This window comes from Dromiciops gliroides, chromosome 4 (assembly GCF_019393635.1).
Source record: "Dromiciops gliroides isolate mDroGli1 chromosome 4, mDroGli1.pri, whole genome shotgun sequence".
Lineage (NCBI taxonomy): Eukaryota > Metazoa > Chordata > Mammalia > Microbiotheria > Microbiotheriidae > Dromiciops > Dromiciops gliroides.
Genome location: NC_057864.1, coordinates 228,172,527 through 228,187,766, shown reverse-complemented (window position 1 = coordinate 228,187,766; position 15,240 = coordinate 228,172,527). Strand labels below are relative to the sequence as shown.

Genomic DNA, 15,240 nt, shown 5'->3' with positions numbered 1-15,240 from the left:
AATTGGGCCATGGCAGGAAGATAGAGAGGATTGTAATCTATTCTTTTTTGACTGAAAATAGTGGGATGGTAGTATGTGGTAAAAGAAATTTTGGAATAAAATCTGTGTTCTTGTCATTCTCTACCACTAATTTTGTGACCCTAAGCAAACCATTCTGCTTCTTTAAGTGTAATTTTTCTCTTCTGAGTCATCAGAATTAGATGATATCCTGAACAAGACTGAAAACAGTAAGGAGGACATATATGTGGTAGCTTTGGTGTATTTGATGAAGTTGCAACTGATTAGCTGATAAGCTTTGATCTTAATCCCCTGGTAATTGGGCCATTTATATTTTGGGATTTTTGTTTTTGTGGGTTTTTTTGTTTTTGTTTTTGTTTTAGGATCTATGAGGTAAAAATGCAATCAGACACAATTGTTACTTTGGGAGAAACTTTCAAGAACTTTATAGGATCACAGACTTAGGGATTGTTAGGGACCTTAAGGAAGCTTAACTTTGTTCATGCTAACAAGATTATTGCATTGTTTAAGACATGCAAAAGTGGATTCTAGTTTTAACATTAGAATTAAGTTGCCCCATTTTGTGTTCTATTTCATTCAGAAACACATAGTTAGAATTTCCCTCCCCTGTAAGTTTAAGTGCATTCTAGTCTTTCTACACCTCATATATACAGTACTCTTTGATGCAGTAACATTGGCCTTTTTGCTGTTCCATGAAGAAAACATTCCATCCTTCAGGATGGAGCATTTTCTGTTAAAGTAACATCTCTGTTATATGCCCTCTTGGGTCTTTATCACCTCATACCTGGACTGTTGTTTAGTCTCCTTTCTTCAAGTCTCATCCCACTCTAGTCCTTATCCACACTGCTGCCAAAGTAATCTTCCTACAATACTGGTTTAACCATGTCACTCAGCTACTCAGTAAAAACAAATATAAACTCCTGTTTGGCTTTTAAAATCCTTCATAACCTGGTCTGTTCCTACCTCTCTACTCTTCTTAGATTTTACTATCCTGTGCTATAGTGACACCAGCTCCTCATCTCTGCCTGCTGGCTTCCCCCAAACATCCCTGTTTCAACCCTGATCTTATTTGATGCAAAGATTTTTTCCCCTTATATCAATATCTTCCCTTCTTATCCAAATGACAATGATTTTGTTCAAGTAAAAGATTTCAAATTTTATTGAATCAAAATTATCTGTTTTATCTTTTGTGATTTCCTCTAACCCCAGTGTGTGAACATAAAAAAGAAATACTTTTGACCTTTACCTCTGTAGAGAATGTGGAAATTGAACCCAAATGGTCTGTGGGATTTTTAGTTTGTTGTGTTTAGGAGCCATAAATCAGGTGCATCTTTCTTATGGTACCTTTTGCTTCTCTAGTTCTGTTATGTCATGATTCTTACCTTCTGCATGGGGAAAACATGGGAATAGAGGAACTGGCAGCTAGGCTCCTGACAGCCAGGTCACAGGTGAGTTGGAACTTACCCTCTATTTCCTGAAATGCTGCGTCTGTACATGGAATAAAAATACATTTCCTTCCCTAGTCACGGACTTCTTTGTCTGGCAAATTTCCATCTGGAGAATTTAACCTGAGTTGCTAGATTATGGACTGAGACATTAAGGTAGAGTAGAAGATACACTTGCTCTGAAGCAAAGGATCAGGCTGCATAACTTTCCTCCTGTGCTTAAGAGTTCTGTAACTTTGAGCAAGCCGTTTCACCTCTCTCAGTCTTGGGTTCCTCATCTGAAGTTGGCTTATGAGGGCCCTTCCAGTTCTGGATCTGTGACTTCAAAAGGAATACTCCCATTTACCTGTTGTGCTGCTTCTCCTTTTTACTTAGCATTTGCTCATTTTTCCACAAGTAATTCGGGTGAAATAACTGCTCAGTTTTATGCTAGGTGTTGCTGGGGCAAAAAAAGGAGGCATGGCACCATCCTAAGGCCCTTGCCTCATTGGGGAAGGCTAGTGAAACCTAAATAATAATTCAAGGAAGTTTCTGATTAGGTGTCAGAGACTGTAACTGCTTTAGGAATTTAGAGAGGAGAGAAATCATTTTGGTATGGGTTGAACAGGGAAAATGGAGTAGAATTTTAACTGAACTGATTGAAGGATGTGTTGATGTTTGGATAGTCTGGGAGAGGGCATTCTTCTTTTGTTTTGTTTTGTTTTTTTGGTTTTTTTAGTGAGGCAATTGGGATTAAGTGACTTGCCCAGGGTCACACAGCTAGTAAGTGTTATGTGTCTGAGGCCAGATCTGAGCTCAGGTACTCCTGACTCCAGAGCCAGTGCTCTATCCACTGCACCACCTAGCTGCCCCGAGAGGGCATTCTTGATAGGAAGAACAACATGAATGCAAAACCTTTGAGTTACTGAGTATCATGGAATAATAGAGCTATAAGGATCCTTAGAGGCGATTTGGGCCAATGCCCTCATTTGACAGATGAGGAAACTGAGGCCCACAATTACTTGCTGAAGGTCATGTTGGAAATGGGGTTTGAACTCAAGCTCACTGACTCCAAATCCACTCACTTTGAATACCAAGCAGAGACATTTGAATTTTCCTTTCAAAGTGATAGGAAGCTTATTGAAGGGTTTTGAGAAGAGTAGGAGGGACATGAATAGGTCTGTGAGTAAGGTCTGTTCAAACAAAACTGTGACTGGATGTTATTGGTCATCATTTCCCTGCAGTTCTACCACAGGGGTCCTTAACCTGGGTTCCATGAACCTGTTTTTGTTTTTTGTGTTTTGGTTTTTTTAGTGAGGCAATTGGGGTAAAGTGATTTGCCCAGGGTCACACAGCTAGTAAGTGTCAAGTGTCTGAGGCTGGATTTGAACTCAGGTCCTCTTGAATCCAGGGCCGGTGCTTAATCCACTGTGCCACCTAGCTGCCCTCATGAACCTGTTTTTTGTGTTTTGGTTTTTTTTGTGAGGCAATTGGGGTAAAGTGACTTGCCCAGGGTCACACAGCTAGTAAGTGTCAAGTGTCTGAGGCCAGATTTGAACTCAGGTCCTCCTGAATACCCCATGAACTGGAAAAAAAACCCAAAACATTTATATTTTTATATATAAAATTTTAGGGGGCAGCTAGGTAGCGCAGTGGATAAAGTACCAGCCCTGGATTCAGGAGGACCTGAGTTCAAATCTGTCCCCAGTCACTTGACACTTACTAGTTGTGTGACCCTGGACAAATCACTTTAACAGTCATTGCTCTGCAAAAAAAAAAAAAAAGTTAACTGTATTTCAACATAATTGCTTTCCTTTGTAATCTTATATATTCTTTTATGCATTTAAAAATATTAATTTGACAAGGGGTCTTTGGCTTCACCAGATTGTCAAAGGGATCAGGGCAGCTCTGATTCTGACTTCCTCTGGATTTCAAAGATATGATCTACCCTTATCCCCTCTTCCTAGAACTTTTCTTAGGTTTTGGGCCTCTTTGCTCTGAAGCAGCCTATAACCCCAGAAGCCACATATTATTCCATTAGTGAGTTCCTCCTAAAGCCTTCATTTTGTGGAGGGGCCAAGGATTTCCTGCTTTCATTCCACTTCTGGCCCTGTATCTGATTACCTCTGCACTTTAAAATCCTGCTCCTGTCTAGGTACCTTCATTTTTCCTTCCACTTCTGCTTTTCAGCTCCCTTTTGTGTGTCCATCACCTACTGATGGTATATGTCACCTTCTTGAGTGAATAAATAAAATTCATTTTACCTGTCTGTATCCTGTGCTTGCTTATTTGGGCAGTAGCTAGTAAAAGGACCTTGAAATGATCAAAACAGTATCTATGATATTTCCAGTAATTAAATGTCTTTTGGCTGAGGACTACCAACCTAGGTAAGTCCAGAGTTTCTCATCACAAAATGATGATTTTTGGTAGTGATGGTGGGGAGGGGAGAACACAACAATTCCTAAAGGACTGGTTACTAAATCATGGAGAAGTTGTAAACTGTATAGGTGGAGGGGAATACTCACACTGATGAAATCACAGATATTTTAAAGTATTGAAGGAGCATGCCCTAATTAAAAAAGGATAAAAGTAATCTATTTTAAGAAGATTTCCATAAAAATGATTAACATTTTATAGAGAAAGTTTTGCTCAAAGGGATAAACTACTCAGTTATCTGGAAAAATTTACTATGAGAATTCTGGGTAGTTGAGGTTTAAGTGTACTCAGACAACTAGCTACATGATCCTGGGCAAGTCACTAACCCTGCGTGCCTCAGTTTCCTCATCTGTAAAATGAGCTGGAGAAGGAAATGGCAAATTATTTTTGTTAACACCCAAATGGTGTTACAAAGAATCAGACAAGACAGAAATGACTGAACAACAACAAAAATAGATCAATCAATGAAATAAATTAGGTACAAAACACAAAGATTCGAACTATTTAGGTAAGGACTCAATTATTTGACAAAAACTACTAGGAAAACTGAAAGTCAGTCTAGCAAAATTAAAGTGTAGAATTACACTTCACATCATATACCAAGAAAAGTTCCAAATGCATATATGACTTATAAATAATCACATCGTGAACAAATTAAAGGAGCAAGAAAGAAATTACCTTTTGGATCTAAGTCTAGGGGAAGAATTTTTGACTAAACAAGGGGTAGAGAGGATCACAGAAGATAAAATGGGCAATTTTGGTTACGTAATTTTAAAAGGTTTTAAACAACAAAAAAAGCTAATGTAAGTGATTAGAAGGGACACTGTTGATGGGAAATAAATCTCTGTAGTAAGTTTGATGAAAGTCTCATCTCTAAAATATATAAGGAACACTTTCAAATTTATATAAGATTAAGAATCATTCCCCATTTGATAAATGGTCAAAAGATATGAACAGGTAGTTTTTGAAGAAAGAAAACCAAACTAATAGCCATATTAAAAAAATGCTCCAAATCACTAATAATGAAATAAATGAAAATTAAGGCAACTTTAAAGTTCTAATTCAGTAATGGAATATTAGTGTGCTGTAAGAAATGACAAGATAGATGTTTTCAGAGAAACCTGGGAAGATTCGTATGTAGAACTGAAGCAGAGTAATATGAACAAAACCAGGAGAACAATTTATTCAGTTAACAACAATTGTACAAACAATTTTGAAACATTTAAGAGCTTTGATAGACACAACACACCAGAATTTCAGAGAAACAAAAGAAGTGATGGACTCCAGATGCAGAACATAATATACATTTTTAGACATGGCAAATATGGGGTATTTGTTAAGCTCAATTATGTTTATTTCTTGTAAGGTTTTTGCTTTTCTTTTTTTTTCAAATTTGAGGGAAAAGTCTGAGGAAGAGAGAATAAATATTTGCTAATTTTTAAAAAGTAAAATAAATTACATTTAAAAAGTACTTCCAACCAGTGTTTCATATCAGGCTTCATAGAGTTTAGAATTTGTGTGATCTTTACTAATGGTCTTTTACCCAATTCTATGGAAACTCAACTTCAGTGATGAGTGAGCCTTGGGAAAACTGCTTAATGTCACTGAGAATCATCTGAGATTAGTATTAGAATGTGGATTTCATACTGGGATGCCTTGTATTCTCAAATTATTTGATGCATACAGCAGCTGTATGTTTCTTGAAAGTAGTAACTACACCTCATATTTCTTTATTTCCCATAAGTATAGTGTAGTAAATTCCCAATATTGATAGAATCTAGCACCTGTTTCTTTCTTACTCCATAACCTTCTAAAAGCTAATATAGTCTTTGAGTAGCCACTCAATAACCTACTAATTTGGTACACATAAAACTCTGAACACTATCAGAATGATTTCCTTTAAATACTGTCAAATTCCTTTAATGCTGGTAACTTTAGCTTTTCCCTTCAGCCATACAAGGGGATAGATTATCCCTTCATAGTAGGAATATGTGTTGGTGTTTCAGAAATCAGTGACATTCAAGGATGTGTCTGTGGAGTTTACCCTGAAAGAATGGGAGCAGCTGGACCATGCTCAGAGGAATTTATATAGGGATGTGATGTTGGAAAACTATAGGAATTTGGTCTCATTGAATAAGGTCAGTTTTCCCATTTAGCTCAAAATCTACTTATTTAATTGTTTTTACTGCAGCATTTGCTAGTAGTAGTAGACTCTGAAATGTTTCCTTGAGTCTTGTTTGAGGGCTCATGAAGGACCTTGGTCCAAATCCCAACTCTCTCACTTATTAGCTGTGTGATCTTACAAAAATCCCATAACCTCTCTGGGCCCCAGTTTTCTTTTCTGGAAAATGAAGCAATCGGACTAAATGGCACTAAGGCCCCTTCCAGCTCTAAATCTGTGATTCTGAGATAAGAAATGCTTGTCGTTGTCTGGGCCCAGATTAATGACATTTCTGCTATTTATATATCTCTGCTATTTGTAGAGTTGAAAGTAGGCAGTCTCATTGTATTGTTGCTGATGATACAACTTTACCCACCCTTTGTTTTCAAAGTCCAAGGATTCCCTCAAGGTCTCAGTGCAGAGGAGTTAAAATCTGAACCCCTATCAGAGGTCCTTCACACATGTATTTCCTTTGGACCTTCTTATTTTGTTCACTTTTTCCAGAAGTTCAAAAGGCTCAGGCTAAGCTTTAGAATGGTCTGTCACCTCCAGCACAAACACTCATGTGCCCTTCAATTTCCCATAAAGAGGGTTTTTGATATTAAAACCTGTTGTGATTGCCAACTTGGAGCAAGCAGAAGAGCCATGGATGATAGGGAAGGAATCCAGAAGTGTCACTAGCCCAGGTGAGTAGCAACAGACTAGCTGGTTGATAGGTGAGGGAGTCAAATCAGAAAGTATTAAACTTTCATTATGTGTCAGGTACTGGGGCTACAAAGAAAGCAGAATAAAATACATCCCTTTAAGGACCTCACATTCATTAGAATTGTTAGAATTCATTAGAATTCATTTCTGCTTTAGAAGCAGAAAGACATTCAAAAACTATGTACAAACAAGATGTACATAGGATATATTGGAGGTAATCTCAAAGGGAGGGTACTAACATTAAGGAGGTCTGGGAAAGGCTTCTTGTAAAACATAAGATTTTAGCTGAGATTGGAAGGAAGCCAGGGAACTAGGAGGTGGAGGGAGGGAGAATTCCTGGTATGGAAAATGCATCTTTTGGTTGGGAATCTCTCCTAAAGCCACCTACTCCAGGATTTATTCTCACCCATTTTCCTCCATTGTCAAAGTCAGAGAGATCCCTTTTGCTATTCCACAACCTAAATCCCTTCCTTTCTTTCCTCCTTTAGAATCTTGATCTTTATTTTCTGCCTGCCTATGGGATATCACATCATTTGGATAACTTACATCATATACCACATATCTAAACTTAACATCTTACTTCTCCAAAGCAGTTCTTGGTTACCTTTCTAACTTGCCCATTTCTATCAATGATTCTGTGATTTTTTTTCAAGCTCTAGGCTAGAAACCTAAATAGAGAGACTTTGGACGACTATAATTTGCAATACTATCATTTTGCCTTGTTAAAGATTTTCATAAATCCATATATTTTATTCTTTATTCAATGTGTGGGGTTTGTTTAATACTAAACATGCTCAAAGGACATTTTAAGGATATTGAGCAGGGAAAAGAATAGATACACAGTACTGGAGATATGGTGAATAATGTTTTGAATATAAATTGAAACTTGTACAGAAAACTAGGGGAGAATAAAAAGCAAGATGTGAAGAGACTGGAAAGGTGGTTTAACCTGGAGGATAGAAGACTTGGGGGAAATGATAGCTTTCTTCAAGTATTTGAAGTACTGCTCTTCTTAGTCCCAGAATATGACTCTCTGCAACTACTGTCCATTCTTGTTCTTCCATCTATTCTGTTGTTTCCCCTACCTCCACTCACACAGCTCAACCCTGCTCTGTCTCCTAACTATGGTATTGCTCATGATGTGTCCTGTTTTCTCTCCAGCTATTCAAATCCTGTCCATCTTTCTAAGGTCAAGCTCAAATTCTACCTCATCCTTGACTACTTTAGTTTGATGTTTTCTCTTTGAACTCCTTCAGCACTTTTTTTCTGCCCATCTTTGCAATGGTGCATGTTATGGCCTAGAACAGGAAGTTAGATTGGCAAGTTTGATGATTGTGGCTTTACTTAAAAAAAAAAAGATATTTTAATTTATTTTGTCAATTCCATGTCAATTTTTTTTAACATTTAAAAAAATTTGAGTTTGAAATTCTCTCCCTCTTACCCCTCCTCACTCCTGGAAAAGGCAAGCAATTAGATTTTTTTTTTTTAGTGAGGCAATTGGGGTTAAGTGACTTGCCCAGGGTCACACAGCTAGTAAGTGTGTGTTAAGTGTCTGAGGCCGGATTTGAACTCAGGTACTCCTGACTCCAGGGCCGGTGCTCTATCCACTGCGCCACCTAGCTGCCCCCACCAGATTGTTTTGATGACTACTGCTTTGCAATATAATGTATAATTTGGAACTGCTAGGCCACCTTTCTTCACAATTTTTAAAATTGATTTCCTTTATATTCTTGACCTTTTTTTCTTCCAAGTGAATTTTGCTATTTTTTTCTAGCTCTATAAAATAATTCTTCGGTAGTTTGATTGGTATGGCACTCAAAAAGTAAATTTGGAAGAATTGTTATTTTTGCTAAATTGACTTGGCCTATCAAGGAGCAATTAATATTTCTCCATTTATTTATATCTGTTTTTATTTGTGCAAAAATATTTCATAATTGTATTTATATAATCTCTGGGTTTGTCTTGGCAGTTAGACTCCCAAGTAATTTTTATGGTCTTCAGTTATTTTAAATGGAATTTCTCCTTCTATCTCTTCCTGCTCGGTTTTTCTCATAGTAAATAGAAATGCTAATAATTTATGTCGGTTTATTTTATAGCCTTCAACTTTGCTGAAGTTGTCATTTCAACTAATTTTTAATTGATTTTCTAGAGTTCTCTAAGCAAACCATCATATCATCTGCAAATAGTGATAGTTTTATTTCTTCATTGTCTGTTGTAATTCCTTTGATTTCTTTTTCTTGTCTTATTGCTATAGCTAACATTTCTAGTACAATATTAAATAATAATGCTAATAATGAATATCCTTGCTTCACTCCTGATCTAATTGGGAAGGCTTTAGGTTTATCCCCATTACAGGGGAGTTCTGGGGACAGAGCCAAGATGGTGGAGAGAAGCCAGGAAGTTGCCTGAGCTTTCCTGTGTTTCCCTCAAGAACAACATTAAATCAAGCCTCTAAACAGATTCTGGAACTACAGAACCTACAAAAAGACATAGAGATACAATCCTCTTACTTGAGATCATCTAGAAGACTTCAGGAAAGGTCTGTCTCACCTTGGTGAAAGGGGAGGGTGGCTCAGCACTACTCATCTCAGCTGGCAGCTCAGCTCAGCTGCAGTGTGACACAGCTGAGAGGGGTAAGAAGTTTTCAACAGTGACCCCTGTGCCCCAGGTGCAGATTTCAACTTTATATGTTTAAAAATAGGCTACAACATGAACAAGAAGCCAAAAAGGACCCTTACCATTGACAGCTTCTATGGTGAAAGGGAAGACCAAAACTCAAACTCAGATGAATTTGTTAAAATGCCTACAAGTGAAGACTCAAGTGGGAAGATGATTTTGTCTCAAGACCAAAAAGCCTTCTTTGAAGAGCTTAAAAAGGCTATTAAAAACCAAATGATAGGAGTAGAAGAAAAAAATGGAAATAGAGAGAGAGTTATGATGGAAAAAGAAGCACAAAAATTGGCTGAGGAAAACAATTCCTTAAAAAAGTACAATTGGCCAAATGAGAGGAAAAAAATGGCCAAATGGGAGAAAAAATTAGCCAGATGGGAGAAAAAAAATTGGCTAAATGGAAAAAGAGGTAGAGGGGCAGCTAGGTGGCGCAGTGGATAGAGCACCAGCCCTGGAGTCAGGAGGACCTGAGCTCAAACCTGGCCTCAGACACTTAACACTTACTAGCTGTGTGACCCTAGGCAAGTCACTTAACCCCAATTGCCTCACCAAAAAAAAAAAAAGAAAAAAGAAAAAGAGGTAGAAAAGCTTCCAGAGGAAAATAATGCCTTAAAAATTAAAATTGAGGGGGCAGCTAGGTGGTACAGTGGATGAAGCACCGGCCCTGGATTCAGGAGTTCCTGAGTTCAAATCCAGCCTCAGACACTTGACACTTACTAGCTATGTGACCTTGGGCAAGTCACTTAACCCCCATTGCCCCCCCCCCCAAAAAAGAGAGAGAAGGAAGGAAACCACATCTTGCTAAAAGGTATGATAGATAATGAAGTAATGTTAATACTAAACATGTATGCACCAAGTGGTATAGCATCCAAATTCCTAGGGGAGAAGTTAAACAAGAGGAAATAGACAGCAAAACTATACTAGTGGGGGATCTGAACCTTCCTCTCTCAGAATTAGATAAATCTAACCACAAAATAAATAAGAAAGAAGTTAAAGAGGTGAATAGAATGTTAGAAAAGTTAGGATAGATATCTGGGGAAAACTGAATGAGGATAGAAAGGAATATACCTTTTTCTCAGAGGTACATGGCACATATTAAAAAATTGACCATGTAGAGGCAGCTAGGTGGCACAGTGGATAGACCACCGGCCCTGGAGTCAGGAGGACCTGGGTTCAAATCCGGCCTCAGACGCTTAACACTTACTAGCTGTGTGACCCTGGGCAAGTCACTTAACCCCAATCACCTCACCCCCCCCCAAAAAAAAATTGACCATGTATTAGGATACAAAAACATAATGGTCAAATGTAGAAAGGAAGAAATAGTAAATGCATCCTTCTCAGATCATGATGCAATAAAAATTACATTAGATTGAAAATTAATTGGAAATTAAATAATCTCATCCTAAAGAATGAGTGGGTCAAACAACAAATCATAGAAACAATCAATAACTTTGAGGACTAAGGGACTTCTGGGGCAGAGCCAAGATGGCAGAGGAAAGGCAGTGAGCTCTCGAACTCATGACACAATCACTCCAAAAAAATCCAAATAATGCCATAGGATAATGCCTGGAGCAGCAAAACCCACAGAAGAATGTACTGAAACCATCTTTTAAACAAGAACTGCTTGGAAAGCCAGAAGGAGGGAGCTGCCGTGCTGATACAGGAGTGGAGCCCAACCCCACAGTCACCCTGACACAGATCCAGTCCCAGGAAGGCCTGACCAGAGAAGGAGACCCCCAGAGCCTCTGAATCAGCTGAAGTGCCAGTGTCATTTGGAACTAAGCTCACAGTCTGGTGAGAGGAGACTACAGGGGTCTATGTTGGTGCTGAGGCAGAACTTGGGTTTTTCACCCCTACTGAGAAGTAGGCTTGAATAGCAGTGGCCCAGGTGGAGGAGGAGCACAAGCTTGTCAGAGCTGACAACCACAACACACAAAGTTGGTTGATTAGCAAGTTGGTCGGGGTCATCTACAGACCAGGGAACAGGTCAGGCTAGTGAAGAACCTGATCCTCCTTAAATCATACCACCTGGGACTTCTGAAGCTTGGGATACTGTATCCTGGAAACAGTGCCCCACTTTAAGGAGCTAAAAGTCAAGTAAAAGAAAGGCAAGATAAGCAGACAGAGAAAGGTGAGGACCATAGAAAGTTTCTTCAGGGACAAGGAAGACCAAGGTGCACCCTCAGAGGAAGATGTCAATATCAGGGCCCCTATATCTAAAGCTTCCAAGAAAAATATGAATTGGTCTCAGGCCATAGAAACACTCAAAAAGGACTTTGAAGATAAAATTAGAGAGGTAGAGGAAAAAATGGAAGGAGAAATGAGGGTGATGCGGAAAAAACATGAGAAAAAAGTCAACAGCTTGAAAAGCCAAATGGAAAAGCTCTCTGGTGAAAATAATTGCCTAAGAATTAGGATTGAATAAATGGAAGCCAGTCACTTTATGAGAAACGAAGACACAATAAAGCAAATCCAAATGAATAAAAAAATAGAGGGCAGTGTGAAATATCTTCTGGGAAAAACTGCTGATCTGGAAAATAGGTCCAGGAGAGAGAATTTGAAAATTATTTTTCTACCTGAAAACCATGATCAAGGAAAGAACTTAGACATTATCTTCCAAGATATCCTCAGAGAAAATTGCCCTGAAATTCTAGAAGCAGAAGCTAAAATAGAAATGGGAAGAATCCACTGATCACCTCCAGAAAGAGATCCCCAAAGGAAAACTCCTAGGAATATTATAGCCAAATTCCAGAGCTTTCAGGTCAAGGAGAAAATATTGCAAGCTGCCAAAAAGAAAGAATTCAAGTACTGTGGAGCCCCAGTCAGGATAGCACAAGATCTAGCAGCTTCTACATTAAAGGACCAGAGGGCATGGAATATGATATTCCAGAAGGCAAAGGAATTGGGATTACAACCAAGAATCACCTACCCAGCAAAACTCAGCATAATCTTTCAGAGGAAAAAATGGGACTTTAATGAAAAAGAAGACTTTCAGGTATTTGTGATGAAAAGATCTGAACTGAATGGTAAATTTGACTTTCAAATACAAGACCCTAGAGAACCATAAAGAATTGGAGTTGGGGGACATACCAGGGGTTGTGCAGTGGGTGACTGTCTTGTGTCTGAGGATGGTTTTGGGCTGGGATCCCCCTGGGTCCAGGGAGGATGCTTTGTCCACTGTGTCACCTAGCTGCCCCATGATGACATCTTTAGGGTTAAATTGAGGGGTGAGGGGTATGCACTGGGGGAGGGGGAAGGCAGAGGTGAACATGAAAGAAACAGGAAAAGGCTTATGGAGTGGGGGAAGAGATGGGAGACTAGCAGGGCAGTAAATGAATTTTATACTCATCAGAAAAAGCTCAAAGACCTTAAAGTCATCAGAGTTGCCTCAAGAAGGAACTAACACACACCCACACACACCCAACTGGGTAGAGTAATCTATTTAATCAGGGCAGTAAATGAGCCTAACACTCATCAGAATTTGCTCAAAGACATCAATCTCATTAGAATTGGCTCGAGGAGGGGCAGCTAGGTGGCACAGTGGATAGAGCACCGGCCCTGGATTCAGGAGGACCTGAGTTCAAATCTGGCCTCAGACACTTAACACTTAATAGCTGTGTGACCCTGGGCAAGTCACTTAACCCCAATTGCCCCACAAACCCCCTCCAAAAAAACCCAAAAAACTATTTGGTACTGGCTAAGAAATAGAGTGGTGGATCACTGGAATAGGTTAAGCACAGGAGACACAGTAGTAAATGAATATAATAATCTACTGTTTGCTAAACCCAAAGACTCCAGCTTCTGGGATGGGAACTCAGTATTTGACAAAAACTTCTGGGAAAACTGGAAGATAGTATGGCAGAAACTAGACATAGACCAACTGATCTTACACTTTATACAAAAATAAGGTCAAAATGGGTTCAAGATCGAGACATAAAGGGTGATACCATAGGTAAATTTGTAGAGGAAGGAATAGTTTACCTCTCAGATCTATGGAGAGGAGAGCAATTTATGACCAAACAAGAAATAGAGAATATTATGAAATGCAAAATGGATGATTCTGATTACAATAAATTAAAATGGTTTTATACAAACAGAAGCAATGCAGCCAAAATTAGAAGGGAAGCAGAAAACTGGGAAATGATTTTTACAGTCAGTGTTTCTGATAAAGGCCTCATTTCTAAAATATATAGGGAACTAAATCAAATTTATAAGAATGTGTCATTCCCCAATTGAGAAATGGTCGGGCAGTTTTCTGATGAAGAAATCAAAGCTATCTCTTGCCATATGAAAAAATGCTCTAAAGCACTGTTGATTAGAGAAATGAAAATTAAAACAACTCTGAGCTACCAGCTCAAACCTATCAGATTGGCTAATATGACAAAAAAGGAAAATAATAAATGTTGAAGAAGCTGTGGAAAAATTGGAACACTAATGCATTTTTGGTAGAGCTGTGAACTGATCCAGCCATTCTGGAGAGCAATTTGGAACTATGCCCAAAGGGCTATGGGACTGTTCATATCCTTTAACCTAGTGGTACCACTGCTAGGTCTATATCCCAAAAAAATCATGGAAGAGGGAAAAGGACCCACATGTACAAAAATATTTCTAGCAGCTCTCTTTGTGGTGGCAAAGAATTGTAAATTGAGGGAATTCCCATCAATTGGGGAATAGCTAAACAAGTTGTGATATATGAATGTAATGGAATACTATTGTGCTGTAAGAAACAGTGAGCAGGAATCAGGAGGACCTGAGTTCAAATCTGGCCTCAGACACTTGACACTTAATAGCTGTGTGACCCTGGGCAAGTCACTTAACCCTCATTCCCCCCCCCCATATGACTTAATTGTCTATGGTTCCTATTAGCAAGATGTGGTTTCTCTGCTTATCCCTTTTAATTAGGTCTATCTTCGCTTTTGCTTTGTCTGAGTTCATGATCAATATCTATGCTTTTTTTTTTTTACTTCAGCTGAAGAATAATATACTTCTCTAGCCTCTCATTTTAACTCTGTGTGTATCTCTGTTTCAGATGTATTTCTTGTAAACAATATGTTCTTGGATTTTGATTTATAATCCTTTCTGAAATCCTCTTCCATTTCATGGGTGAGTTTATCCCATTCATATTCACAGTTATAATTATAAACTATGCATTTCCCCTCCATCCTGTTTTCTTCTCTTTATCCTTTTCTCTCTCTTTATCCTGTCCTTCCTTTAAAGTCTGTTTTGCTTCTGACTACTCCCTTCTTATATCTGTCCTCCTTTTATCACTCCTTCTGTCACCCCTTTCTTTTTTCCACTAACCCTTCTACTTCCCTGTTGGTTTAGATTTCTATTACCTGTTGAGTGTGTGTATGTGTGTATTTCCCTTTTTTAACCAATATAGATGTGAGGTTTAAGTATTGACCCCCCACCCCCAGTTTTCTCCACAGTAAAAGCTCTTCTTTTTACACTTCTTTTATGTAAAATAATTATCTCCATTCTTTCTCTCCCTTCCCTCTTCTACCAGGGCATCCATCTTTATCATCCATTCTTTTTTAAAAAACATCATCCCAACAAAATTGACTCACTCCCAAACCCTGTTTCTATGTAGAATCCTTCTTATTGCTCTAATAATATGACAAAGTTCTTAGAAAATACCTGTATCATCTTCTCATCTAGGAAGTAAACAGTTTTACCTTAGGAGTCCCTTAGAATTTCTCTTTCATGTGTACCTTTTTATGCTTCTTTTGAGTCTTGTATTTGAAAGTCAGATTTTCTAATCAGCTCTGGTCTTTTCATCAGGAATGCTTGAAAGTCCTCTATTTCATTAAATACATATTTTTTTTT

The 15,240-nt window shown here is 38.4% G+C and overlaps 2 protein-coding genes across 3 annotated transcripts in view; both read left to right on the top strand.

The window, feature by feature from the left end:
• The window catches only part of LOC122752702 (zinc finger protein 850-like), a 1,092,329-nt gene that overhangs the window by 76,869 nt on the left and 1,000,220 nt on the right, over positions 1-15,240 (top strand).
• Positions 1-15,240, top strand: part of LOC122752716 (zinc finger protein 311-like) — a 52,665-nt gene that overhangs the window by 354 nt on the left and 37,071 nt on the right. For both annotated transcript variants that reach the window (XM_043999607.1, XM_043999601.1), the window contains exon 2: positions 1,378-1,466. The gene's annotated coding sequence lies outside the window, so the exon portion shown is untranslated. The remainder of the gene's footprint in view (positions 1-1,377; positions 1,467-15,240) is intronic.